Source organism: Triturus cristatus, chromosome 10 (assembly GCF_964204655.1).
Source record: "Triturus cristatus chromosome 10, aTriCri1.1, whole genome shotgun sequence".
NCBI classification, from domain to species: domain Eukaryota; kingdom Metazoa; phylum Chordata; class Amphibia; order Caudata; family Salamandridae; genus Triturus; species Triturus cristatus.
This window is the reverse complement of record NC_140593.1, coordinates 726,557,905-726,570,898: the sequence shown is the minus strand read 5'-3', so window position 1 is coordinate 726,570,898 and position 12,994 is coordinate 726,557,905.

The window sequence follows — 12,994 nt, the reverse complement described above, 5'->3', positions numbered from 1 at the left end:
CTGGCCTAATGGTTAAGGTCTTGGACTCTTACTCTGGCCTCATAGCTACTGTCCTAACTCTTACTCTGGCCTCATAGCTACTGTCTTAACTCCTACTCTGGCCTCATAGCTACTGTCTTAACTCTTACTCTGGCCTAATGGTTAAGGTCTTGGACTCTTACTCTGGCCTCATAGTTACTGTCTTAACTCTTACTCTGTACTCATAGCTACTGTCTTAACTCTTACTCTGGCCTAATGGTTAAGGTCTTGGACACTTACTCTGGCCTCATAGCTACTGTCTTAATTCTTACTCTGGCCTCATAGCTACTGTCTTATCTCTTACTCTGGCCTCATAGTGACTGTCTTAACTCTTACTCTGGCCTAATGGTTAAGGTCTTGGACTCTTACTCTGGCCTCATAGCTACTGTCTTAACTCTTACTCTGGCCTCATAGCTACTGTCTTAACTCTTACTCTGGCCTCATAGCTACTGTCTTAACTCTTACTCTGGACTCATAGCTACTGTCTTAACTCTCACTCTGGCCTAATGGTTAAGGTCTTGGACTCTTACTCTGGCCTCATAGCTACTGTCTTAACTCTTACTCTGGCCTCATAGCTACTGTCTTTCCTCCTACTCTGGCATAATAGCTACTGTCTTAACTCTTACTCTGGCCTCATAGCTACTGTCTTAACTCTTACTCTGGCCTCATAGCTACTGTCTTAACTCTTACTCTGGCCTCATAGCTACTGTCTTAACTCTTACTCTGGCCTAATGGTTAAGGTCTTGGACTCTTACTCTGGCCTCATAGCTACTGTCTTAACTCTTACTCTGGCCTCATAGCTACTGTCTTAACTCTTACTCTGACCTCATAGCTATTGTCTTAACTCTTACTCTGGCCTCATAGCTACTGTCTTAACTCTTACTCTGGCCTCAGAGCTACTGTCTTAACTCTTACTCTGGCCTAATGGTCAAGGTCTTGGACTCTTACTCTGGCCTAATAGCTACTGTCTTAACTCTTACTCTGGCCTCATAGCTACTGTCTTAACTCTTACTCTGGCCTAATAGCTACTGTCTTAACTCTTACTTTGGCCTAATAGCTACTGTCTTAACTCTTACTCTGGACTAATGGTTAAGGTCTTGGACTCTTACTCTGGCCTAATAGCTACTGTCTTAACTCTTACTCTGGCCTTATAGCTACTGTCTTAACTCTTACTCTGGCCTCATAGCTACTGTCTTAACTCTTACTCTGGCCTAATGGTTAAGGTCTTGGACTCTGGCCTCATAGCTACTGTCTTAACTCTTACTCTGGCCTAATAGCTACTGTCTTAACTCTTACTCTGGCCTAATGGTTAAGGTCTTGGACTCTTACTCTGGCCTCATAGCTACTGTCTTAACTCTTACTCTGGCCTAATGGTTAAGGTCTTGGACTCTTACTCTGGCCTCATAGCTACTGTCCTAACTCTTACTCTGGCCTCATAGCTACTGTCTTAACTCCTACTCTGGCCTCATAGCTACTGTCTTAACTCTTACTCTGGCCTAATGGTTAAGGTCTTGGACTCTTACTCTGGCCTCATAGTTACTGTCTTAACTCTTACTCTGTACTCATAGCTACTGTCTTAACTCTTACTCTGGCCTAATGGTTAAGGTCTTGGACACTTACTCTGGCCTCATAGCTACTGTCTTAATTCTTACTCTGGCCTCATAGCTACTGTCTTATCTCTTACTCTGGCCTCATAGCGACTGTCTTAACTCTTACTCTGGCCTAATGGTTAAGGTCTTGGACTCTTACTCTGGCCTCATAGCTACTGTCTTAACTCTTACTCTGGCCTCATAGCTACTGTCTTAACTCGTACTCTGGCCTCATAGCTACTGTCTTAACTCTTACTCTGGACTCATAGCTACTGTCTTAACTCTCACTCTGGCCTAATGGTTAAGGTCTTGGACTCTTACTCTGGCCTCATAGCTACTGTCTTAACTCTTACTCTGGCCTCATAGCTACTGTCTTTCCTCCTACTCTGGCATAATAGCTACTGTCTTAACTCTTACTCTGGCCTCATAGCTACTGTCTTAACTCTTACTCTGGCCTCATAGCTACTGTCTTAACTCTTACTCTGGCCTCATAGCTACTGTCTTAACTCTTACTCTGGCCTAATGGTTAAGGTCTTGGACTCTTACTCTGGCCTCATAGCTACTGTCTTAACTCTTACTCTGGCCTCATAGCTACTGTCTTAACTCTTACTCTGACCTCATAGCTATTGTCTTAACTCTTACTCTGGCCTCATAGCTACTGTCTTAACTCTTACTCTGGCCTCAGAGCTACTGTCTTAACTCTTACTCTGGCCTAATGGTCAAGGTCTTGGACTCTTACTCTGGCCTAATAGCTACTGTCTTAACTCTTACTCTGGCCTCATAGCTACTGTCTTAACTCTTACTCTGGCCTAATAGCTACTGTCTTAACTCTTACTTTGGCCTAATAGCTACTGTCTTAACTCTTACTCTGGACTAATGGTTAAGGTCTTGGACTCTTACTCTGGCCTAATAGCTACTGTCTTAACTCTTACTCTGGCCTTATAGCTACTGTCTTAACTCTTACTCTGGCCTCATAGCTACTGTCTTAACTCTTACTCTGGCCTAATGGTTAAGGTCTTGGACTCTGGCCTCATAGCTACTGTCTTAACTCTTACTCTGACCTCATAGCTACTGTCTTAACTCTTACTCTGGCCTAATGGTTAAGGTCTTGGACTCTTCTTCTGACCTAATAGCTACTGTCTTAACTCTTACTCTGGCCTAATGGTTAAGGTCTTGGACTCTTCTTCTGGCCTAATAGCTACTGTCTTAACTCTTACTCTGGCCTCATAGCTACTGTCTTAACTCTTACTCTGGCCTAATAGCTACTGTCTTAACTCTTACTCTGGCCTCATAGCTACTGTCTTAACACTTACTCTGGCCTAATGGTTAAGGTCTTGGACTCTTACTCTGGCCTCATAGCTACTGTCTTAACTCTTACTCTGGCCTAATAGCTACTGTCTTAACTCTTACTCTGGCCTCATAGCTACTATCTTACCTCTTACTCCGGCCTCATAGCTACTGTCTTAACTCTTACTCTGGCCTCATAGCTACTGTCTTAACTCTTACTCTGGCCTAATAGCTACTGTCTTAACTCTTACTCTGGCCTCATAGCTACTGTCTTAACTCTTACTCTGGCCTCATAGCTACTGTCTTAACTCTTACTCTGGCCTAATGGTTAAGGTCTTGGACTCTTACTCTGGCCTCATAGCTACTGTCTTAACTCTTACTCTGGCCTCATAGCTACTGTCTTAACACCTACTCTGGCCTCATAGCTACTGTCTTAACTCTTACTCTGGCCTAATGGTTAAGGTCTTGGACTCTTACTCTGGCCTCATAGTTACTGTCTTAACTCTTACTCTGGCCTCATAGCTACTGTCTTAACTCTTACTCTAGCCTAATGGTTAAGGTCTTGGACTCTTACTCTGGCCTCATAGCTACTGTCTTAACTCTTACTCTGGCCTAATAGCTACTGTCTTAACTCTTACTCTGGCCTCATAGCTACTGTCTTAACACTTACTCTGGCCTCATAGCTACTGTCTTAACTCTTACTCTGACCTCATAGCTACTGTCTTAACTCTTACTCTGGCCTAATAGCTACTGTCTTAACTCTTACTCTGGCCTCATAGCTACTGTCTTAACTCTTACTCTGGCCTCATAGCTACTGTCTTAACTCTTACTCTGGCCTCATCGCAACTGTCTTAACTCTTACTCTGGCCTAATGGTTAAGGTCTTGGACTCTTACTCTGGCCTCATAGCTACTGTCTTAACTCTTATTTTGGCCTCATAGCTACTGTGTTAATTCTTACTCTGGCCTCATAGCTACTGTCTTAACTCTTACTCTGGCCTCATAGCTACTGTCTTAACTCTTACTCTGGCCTAATAGCTACTGTCTTAACTCTTACTCTGGCCTAATGGTTAAGGTCTTGGACTCTTACTCTGGCCTCATAGCTACTGTCTTAACTCTTACTCTGGCCTCATAGCTACTGTCTTAACTCCTACTCTGGCCTCATAGCTACTGTCTTAACTCTTACTCTGGCCTAATGGTTAAGGTCTTGGACTCTTACTCTGGCCTAATAGTTACTGTCTTAACTCTTACTCTGGCCTCATAGCTACTGTCTTAACTCTTACTCTGGCCTAATGGTTAAGGTCTTGGACTCTTACTCTGGCCGCATAGCTACTGTCTTAACTCTTACTCTGGCCTCATAGCTACTGTCTTAACTCTTACTCTGGCCTAATAGCTACTGTCTTAACTCTTACTCTGGACTCATAGATACTGTCTTAACTCTTACTCTGGCCTTATAACTACTGTCTTAACACTTTCTCTGGCCTCATAGCTACTGTCTTAACTCTTACTCTGACCTCATAGCTACTGTCTTAACTCTTACTCTGGCCTAATAGCTACTGTCTTAACTCTTACTCTGGCCTCATAGCTACTGTCTTAACTCTTACTCTGGACTCATAGCTACTGTCTTAACTCTTACTCTGGCCTCATCGCAACTGTCTTAACTCGTACTCTGGCCTAATGGTTAAGGTCTTAGACTCTTACACTTGCCTAATAGCTACTGTCTTAACTCTTACTCTGGCCTCATAGCTACTGTCTTAACTCTTACTCTGGCCTCATAGCTACTGTCTTAACTCTTACTCTGGCCTAATGGTTAAGGTCTTGGACTCCTACTGTGGCCTCATAGCTACTGTCTTAACTCTTACTCTGGCCTAATAGCTACTGTCTTAACTCTTACTCTGGTCTCATAGCTACTGTCTTAACTCTTACTCTGGCCTCATAGCTACTGTCTTAACTCTTACTCTGGCCTAATGGTTAAGGTCTTGGACTCTTACTCTGGCCTCATAGCTACTGTCTTAACTCTTACTCTGGCCTAATAGCTACTGTCTTAACTCTTACTCTGGCCTCATAGCTACTGTATTAACTCTTATTTTGGCCTCATAGCTACTGTGTTAACTCTTACTCTGGCCTCATAGCTACTGTCTTAACTCTTACTCTGGCCTCATAGCTACTGTCTTAACTCTTACTCTGGCCTAATAGCTACTGTCTTAACTCTTACTCTGGCCTAATAGCTACTGTCTTAACTCTTACTCTGGCCTCATAGCTACTGTCTTAACTCTTACTCTGGCCTCATAGGTACTGTCTTAACTCTCACTCTTGCCTAATGGTTAAAGTCTTGGACTCTTACTCTGGCCTAATAGCTACTGTCTTAACTCTTACTCTGGCCTAATAGCTACTGTTGTAACTCTTACTCTGGCCTCATAGCTACTGTCTTAACTCTTACTCTGGCCTAATGGTTTAGGTCTTGGACTCTTACTCTGGCCTAATAGCTACTGTCTTAACTCTTACTCTGGCCTTATAGCTACTGTCTTAACTCTTACTCTGGCCTCATAGCTACTGTCTTAACTCTTACTCTGGCCTAATGGTTAAGGTCTTGGACTCCTACTCTGGCCTCATAGCTACTGTCTTAACTCTTACTCTGGCCTAATAGCTACTGTCTTAACTCTTATTCTGGCCTCATAGTTACTGTCTTAACTCTTACTCTGGCCTCATAGCTTCTGTCTTAACTCTTACTCTGGCCTAATGGTTAAGGTCTTGGACTCTTACTCTGGCCTCATAGCTACTGTCTTAACTCTTACTCTGGCCTAATGGTTAAGGTATTGGACTCTTACTCTGGCCTCATAGCTACTGTCTTAACTCTTACTCTGGCCTCATAGTTACTGTCTGAACTCTTACTCTGGCCTCATAGCTACTGTCTTAACTCTTACTCTGGCCTCATAGCTACTGTCTTAACTCTTACTCTGGCCTCATAGCTACTGTCTTAACTCTTACTCTGACCTCATAGCTACTGTCTTAACTCTTACTCTGGCCTAATAGCTACTGTCTTAACTCTTACTCTGGCCTCATAGCTACTGTCTTAACTCTTACTCTGGCCTCATAGCTACTGTCTTAACTCTTACTCTGGACTCATCGCAACTGTCTTAACTCTTACTCTGGCCTAATGGTTAAGGTCTTGGACTCTTACTCTGGCCTCATAGCTACTGTCTTAACTCTTATTTTGGCCTCATAGCTACTGTGTTAATTCTTACTCTGGCCTCATAGCTACTGTCTTAACTCTTACTCTGGCCTCATAGCTACTGTCTTAACTCTTACTCTGGCCTAATAGCTACTGTCTTAACTCTTACTCTGGCCTAATGGTTAAGGTCTTGGACTCTTACTCTGGCCTCATAGCTACTGTCTTAACTCTTACTCTGGCCTCATAGCTACTGTCTTAACTCCTACTCTGGCCTCATAGCTACTGTCTTAACTCTTACTCTGGCCTAATGGTTAAGGTCTTGGACTCTTACTCTGGCCTAATAGTTACTGTCTTAACTCTTACTCTGGCCTCATAGCTACTGTATTAACTCTTACTCTGGCCTAATGGTTAAGGTCTTGGACTCTTACTCTGGCCGCATAGCTACTGTCTTAACTCTTACTCTGGCCTCATAGCTACTGTCTTAACTCTTACTCTGGCCTAATAGCTACTGTCTTAACTCTTACTCTGGCCTCATAGATACTGTCTTAACTCTTACTCTGGCCTTATAACTACTGTCTTAACACTTTCTCTGGCCTCATAGCTACTGTCTTAACTCTTACTCTGACCTCATAGCTACTGTCTTAACTCTTACTCTGGCCTAATAGCTACTGTCTTAACTCTTACTCTGGCCTCATAGCTACTGTCTTAACTCTTACTCTGGACTCATAGCTACTGTCTTAACTCTTACTCTGGCCTCATCGCAACTGTCTTAACTCGTACTCTGGCCTAATGGTTAAGGTCTTAGACTCTTACACTTGCCTAATAGCTACTGTCTTAACTCTTACTCTGGCCTCATAGCTACTGTCTTAACTCTTACTCTGGCCTCATAGCTACTGTCTTAACTCTTACTCTGGCCTAATGGTTAAGGTCTTGGACTCCTACTGTGGCCTCATAGCTACTGTCTTAACTCTTACTCTGGCCTAATAGCTACTGTCTTAACTCTTACTCTGGTCTCATAGCTACTGTCTTAACTCTTACTCTGGCCTCATAGCTACTGTCTTAACTCTTACTCTGGCCTAATGGTTAAGGTCTTGGACTCTTACTCTGGCCTCATAGCTACTGTCTTAACTCTTACTCTGGCCTAATAGCTACTGTCTTAACTCTTACTCTGGCCTCATAGCTACTGTATTAACTCTTATTTTGGCCTCATAGCTACTGTGTTAACTCTTACTCTGGCCTCATAGCTACTGTCTTAACTCTTACTCTGGCCTCATAGCTACTGTCTTAACTCTTACTCTGGCCTAATAGCTACTGTCTTAACTCTTACTCTGGCCTAATAGCTACTGTCTTAACTCTTACTCTGGCCTCATAGCTACTGTCTTAACTCTTACTCTGGCCTCATAGGTACTGTCTTAACTCTCACTCTTGCCTAATGGTTAAAGTCTTGGACTCTTACTCTGGCCTAATAGCTACTGTCTTAACTCTTACTCTGGCCTAATAGCTACTGTTGTAACTCTTACTCTGGCCTCATAGCTACTGTCTTAACTCTTACTCTGGCCTAATGGTTTAGGTCTTGGACTCTTACTCTGGCCTAATAGCTACTGTCTTAACTCTTACTCTGGCCTTATAGCTACTGTCTTAACTCTTACTCTGGCCTCATAGCTACTGTCTTAACTCTTACTCTGGCCTAATGGTTAAGGTCTTGGACTCCTACTCTGGCCTCATAGCTACTGTCTTAACTCTTACTCTGGCCTAATAGCTACTGTCTTAACTCTTATTCTGGCCTCATAGTTACTGTCTTAACTCTTACTCTGGCCTCATAGCTTCTGTCTTAACTCTTACTCTGGCCTAATGGTTAAGGTCTTGGACTCTTACTCTGGCCTCATAGCTACTGTCTTAACTCTTACTCTGGCCTAATGGTTAAGGTATTGGACTCTTACTCTGGCCTCATAGCTACTGTCTTAACTCTTACTCTGGCCTCATAGTTACTGTCTGAACTCTTACTCTGGCCTCATAGCTACTGTCTTAAGTCTTACTCTGGCCTCATAGCTACTGTCTTAACTCTTACTCTGGCCTCATAGCTACTGTCTTAACACTTACTCTGGCCTCATAGCTACTGTCTTAACTCTTACTCTGACCTCATAGCTACTGTCTTAACTCTTACTCTGGCCTAATAGCTACTGTCTTAACTCTTACTCTGGCCTCATAGCTACTGTCTTAACTCTTACTCTGGCCTCATAGCTACTGTCTTAACTCTTACTCTGGCCTCATCGCAACTGTCTTAACTCTTACTCTGGCCTAATGGTTAAGGTCTTGGACTCTTACTCTGGCCTCATAGCTACTGTCTTAACTCTTATTTTGGCCTCATAGCTACTGTGTTAATTCTTACTCTGGCCTCATAGCTACTGTCTTAACTCTTACTCTGGCCTCATAGCTACTGTCTTAACTCTTACTCTGGCCTAATAGCTACTGTCTTAACTCTTACTCTGGCCTAATGGTTAAGGTCTTGGACTCTTACTCTGGCCTCATAGCTACTGTCTTAACTCTTACTCTGGCCTCATAGCTACTGTCTTAACTCCTACTCTGGCCTCATAGCTACTGTCTTAACTCTTACTCTGGCCTAATGGTTAAGGTCTTGGACTCTTACTCTGGCCTAATAGTTACTGTCTTAACTCTTACTCTGGCCTCATAGCTACTGTATTAACTCTTACTCTGGCCTAATGGTTAAGGTCTTGGACTCTTACTCTGGCCGCATAGCTACTGTCTTAACTCTTACTCTGGCCTCATAGCTACTGTCTTAACTCTTACTCTGGCCTAATAGCTACTGTCTTAACTCTTACTCTGGCCTCATAGCTACTGTCTTAACTCTTGCTCTGGCCTCATAGCTACTGGCTTAACTCTTACTCTGGCCTCATCGCAACTGTCTTAACTCTTACTCTGGCCTAATGGTTAAGGTCTTGGACTCTTACTCTGGTCTCATAGCTACTGTCCTAACTCTTACTCTGGCCTCATAGCTACTGTCTTAACTCTTACTCTGGCCTAATAGCTACTGTCTTAACTCTTATTCTGGCCTCATAGCTACTGTCTTAACTCTTACTCTGGCCTCATAGCTACTGGCTTAACTCTTACTCTGGCCTCATAGCTACTGTCTTAACTCTTACTCTGGCCTCATAGCTACTGTCTTAACTCTTACTCTGGCCTAATAGCTACTGTCTTAACTCTTACTCTGGCCTAATAACTGCTGTCTTAACTCTTACTCTGGCCTCATAGCTACTGTCTTAACTCTTACTCTGGCCTCATAGCTACTGTCGTAACTCTTACTCTGGCCTAATGGTTAAAGTCTTGGACTCTTACTCTGGCCTCATAGCTACTGTCTTAACTCTTACTCTGGCCTCATAGCTACTGTCTTTCCTCCTACTCTGGCATAATAGCTACTGTCTTAACTCTTACTCTGGCCTCATAGCTACTGTCTTAACTCTTACTCTGGCCTCATAGCTACTGTCTTAACTCTTACTCTGGCCTCATAGCTACTGTCTTAACTCTTACTCTGGCCTAATGGTTAAGGTCTTGGACTCTTACTCTGGCCTCATAGCTACTGTCTTAACTCTTACTCTGGCCTCATAGCTACTGTCTTAACTCTTACTCTGACCTCATAGCTATTGTCTTAACTCTTACTCTGGCCTCATAGCTACTGTCTTAACTCTTACTCTGGCCTCAGAGCTACTGTCTTAACTCTTACTCTGGCCTAATGGTCAAGGTCTTGGACTCTTACTCTGGCCTAATAGCTACTGTCTTAACTCTTACTCTGGCCTCATAGCTACTGTCTTAACTCTTACTCTGGCCTAATAGCTACTGTCTTAACTCTTACTTTGGCCTAATAGCTACTGTCTTAACTCTTACTCTGGACTAATGGTTAAGGTCTTGGACTCTTACTCTGGCCTAATAGCTACTGTCTTAACTCTTACTCTGGCCTTATAGCTACTGTCTTAACTCTTACTCTGGCCTCATAGCTACTGTCTTAACTCTTACTCTGGCCTAATGGTTAAGGTCTTGGACTCTGGCCTCATAGCTACTGTCTTAACTCTTACTCTGACCTCATAGCTACTGTCTTAACTCTTACTCTGGCCTAATGGTTAAGGTCTTGGACTCTTCTTCTGACCTAATAGCTACTGTCTTAACTCTTACTCTGGCCTAATGGTTAAGGTCTTGGACTCTTCTTCTGGCCTAATAGCTACTGTCTTAACTCTTACTCTGGCCTCATAGCTACTGTCTTAACTCTTACTCTGGCCTAATAGCTACTGTCTTAACTCTTACTCTGGCCTCATAGCTACTGTCTTAACACTTACTCTGGCCTAATGGTTAAGGTCTTGGACTCTTACTCTGGCCTCATAGCTACTGTCTTAACTCTTACTCTGGCCTAATAGCTACTGTCTTAACTCTTACTCTGGCCTCATAGCTACTATCTTACCTCTTACTCCGGCCTCATAGCTACTGTCTTAACTCTTACTCTGGCCTCATAGCTACTGTCTTAACTCTTACTCTGGCCTAATAGCTACTGTCTTAACTCTTACTCTGGCCTCATAGCTACTGGCTTAACTCTTACTCTGGCCTCATCGCAACTGTCTTAACTCTTACTCTGGCCTAATGGTTAAGGTCTTGGACTCTTACTCTGGCCGCATAGCTACTGTCTTAACTCTTACTCTGGCCTCATAGCTACTGTCTTAACTCTTACTCTGGCCTAATAGCTACTGTCTTAACTCTTACTCTGGCCTCATAGATACTGTCTTAACTCTTACTCTGGCCTTATAACTACTGTCTTAACACTTTCTCTGGCCTCATAGCTACTGTCTTAACTCTTACTCTGACCTCATAGCTACTGTCTTAACTCTTACTCTGGCCTAATAGCTACTGTCTTAACTCTTACTCTGGCCTCATAGCTACTGTCTTAACTCTTACTCTGGACTCATAGCTACTGTCTTAACTCTTACTCTGGCCTCATCGCAACTGTCTTAACTCGTACTCTGGCCTAATGGTTAAGGTCTTAGACTCTTACACTTGCCTAATAGCTACTGTCTTAACTCTTACTCTGGCCTCATAGCTACTGTCTTAACTCTTACTCTGGCCTCATAGCTACTGTCTTAACTCTTACTCTGGCCTAATGGTTAAGGTCTTGGACTCCTACTGTGGCCTCATAGCTACTGTCTTAACTCTTACTCTGGCCTAATAGCTACTGTCTTAACTCTTACTCTGGTCTCATAGCTACTGTCTTAACTCTTACTCTGGCCTCATAGCTACTGTCTTAACTCTTACTCTGGCCTAATGGTTAAGGTCTTGGACTCTTACTCTGGCCTCATAGCTACTGTCTTAACTCTTACTCTGGCCTAATAGCTACTGTCTTAACTCTTACTCTGGCCTCATAGCTACTGTATTAACTCTTATTTTGGCCTCATAGCTACTGTGTTAACTCTTACTCTGGCCTCATAGCTACTGTCTTAACTCTTACTCTGGCCTCATAGCTACTGTCTTAACTCTTACTCTGGCCTAATAGCTACTGTCTTAACTCTTACTCTGGCCTAATAGCTACTGTCTTAACTCTTACTCTGGCCTCATAGCTACTGTCTTAACTCTTACTCTGGCCTCATAGGTACTGTCTTAACTCTCACTCTTGCCTAATGGTTAAAGTCTTGGACTCTTACTCTGGCCTAATAGCTACTGTCTTAACTCTTACTCTGGCCTAATAGCTACTGTTGTAACTCTTACTCTGGCCTCATAGCTACTGTCTTAACTCTTACTCTGGCCTAATGGTTTAGGTCTTGGACTCTTACTCTGGCCTAATAGCTACTGTCTTAACTCTTACTCTGGCCTTATAGCTACTGTCTTAACTCTTACTCTGGCCTCATAGCTACTGTCTTAACTCTTACTCTGGCCTAATGGTTAAGGTCTTGGACTCCTACTCTGGCCTCATAGCTACTGTCTTAACTCTTACTCTGGCCTAATAGCTACTGTCTTAACTCTTATTCTGGCCTCATAGTTACTGTCTTAACTCTTACTCTGGCCTCATAGCTTCTGTCTTAACTCTTACTCTGGCCTAATGGTTAAGGTCTTGGACTCTTACTCTGGCCTCATAGCTACTGTCTTAACTCTTACTCTGGCCTAATGGTTAAGGTATTGGACTCTTACTCTGGCCTCATAGCTACTGTCTTAACTCTTACTCTGGCCTCATAGTTACTGTCTGAACTCTTACTCTGGCCTCATAGCTACTGTCTTAAGTCTTACTCTGGCCTCATAGCTACTGTCTTAACTCTTACTCTGGCCTCATAGCTACTGTCTTAACACTTACTCTGGCCTCATAGCTACTGTCTTAACTCTTACTCTGACCTCATAGCTACTGTCTTAACTCTTACTCTGGCCTAATAGCTACTGTCTTAACTCTTACTCTGGCCTCATAGCTACTGTCTTAACTCTTACTCTGGCCTCATAGCTACTGTCTTAACTCTTACTCTGGCCTCATCGCAACTGTCTTAACTCTTACTCTGGCCTAATGGTTAAGGTCTTGGACTCTTACTCTGGCCTCATAGCTACTGTCTTAACTCTTATTTTGGCCTCATAGCTACTGTGTTAATTCTTACTCTGGCCTCATAGCTACTGTCTTAACTCTTACTCTGGCCTCATAGCTACTGTCTTAACTCTTACTCTGGCCTAATAGCTACTGTCTTAACTCTTACTCTGGCCTAATGGTTAAGGTCTTGGACTCTTACTCTGGCCTCATAGCTACTGTCTTAACTCTTACTCTGGCCTCATAGCTACTGTCTTAACTCCTACTCTGGCCTCATAGCTACTGTCTTAACTCTTACTCTGGCCTAATGGTTAAGGTCTTGGACTCTTACTCTGGCCTAATAGTTACTGTCTTAACTCTTACTCTGGCCTCAT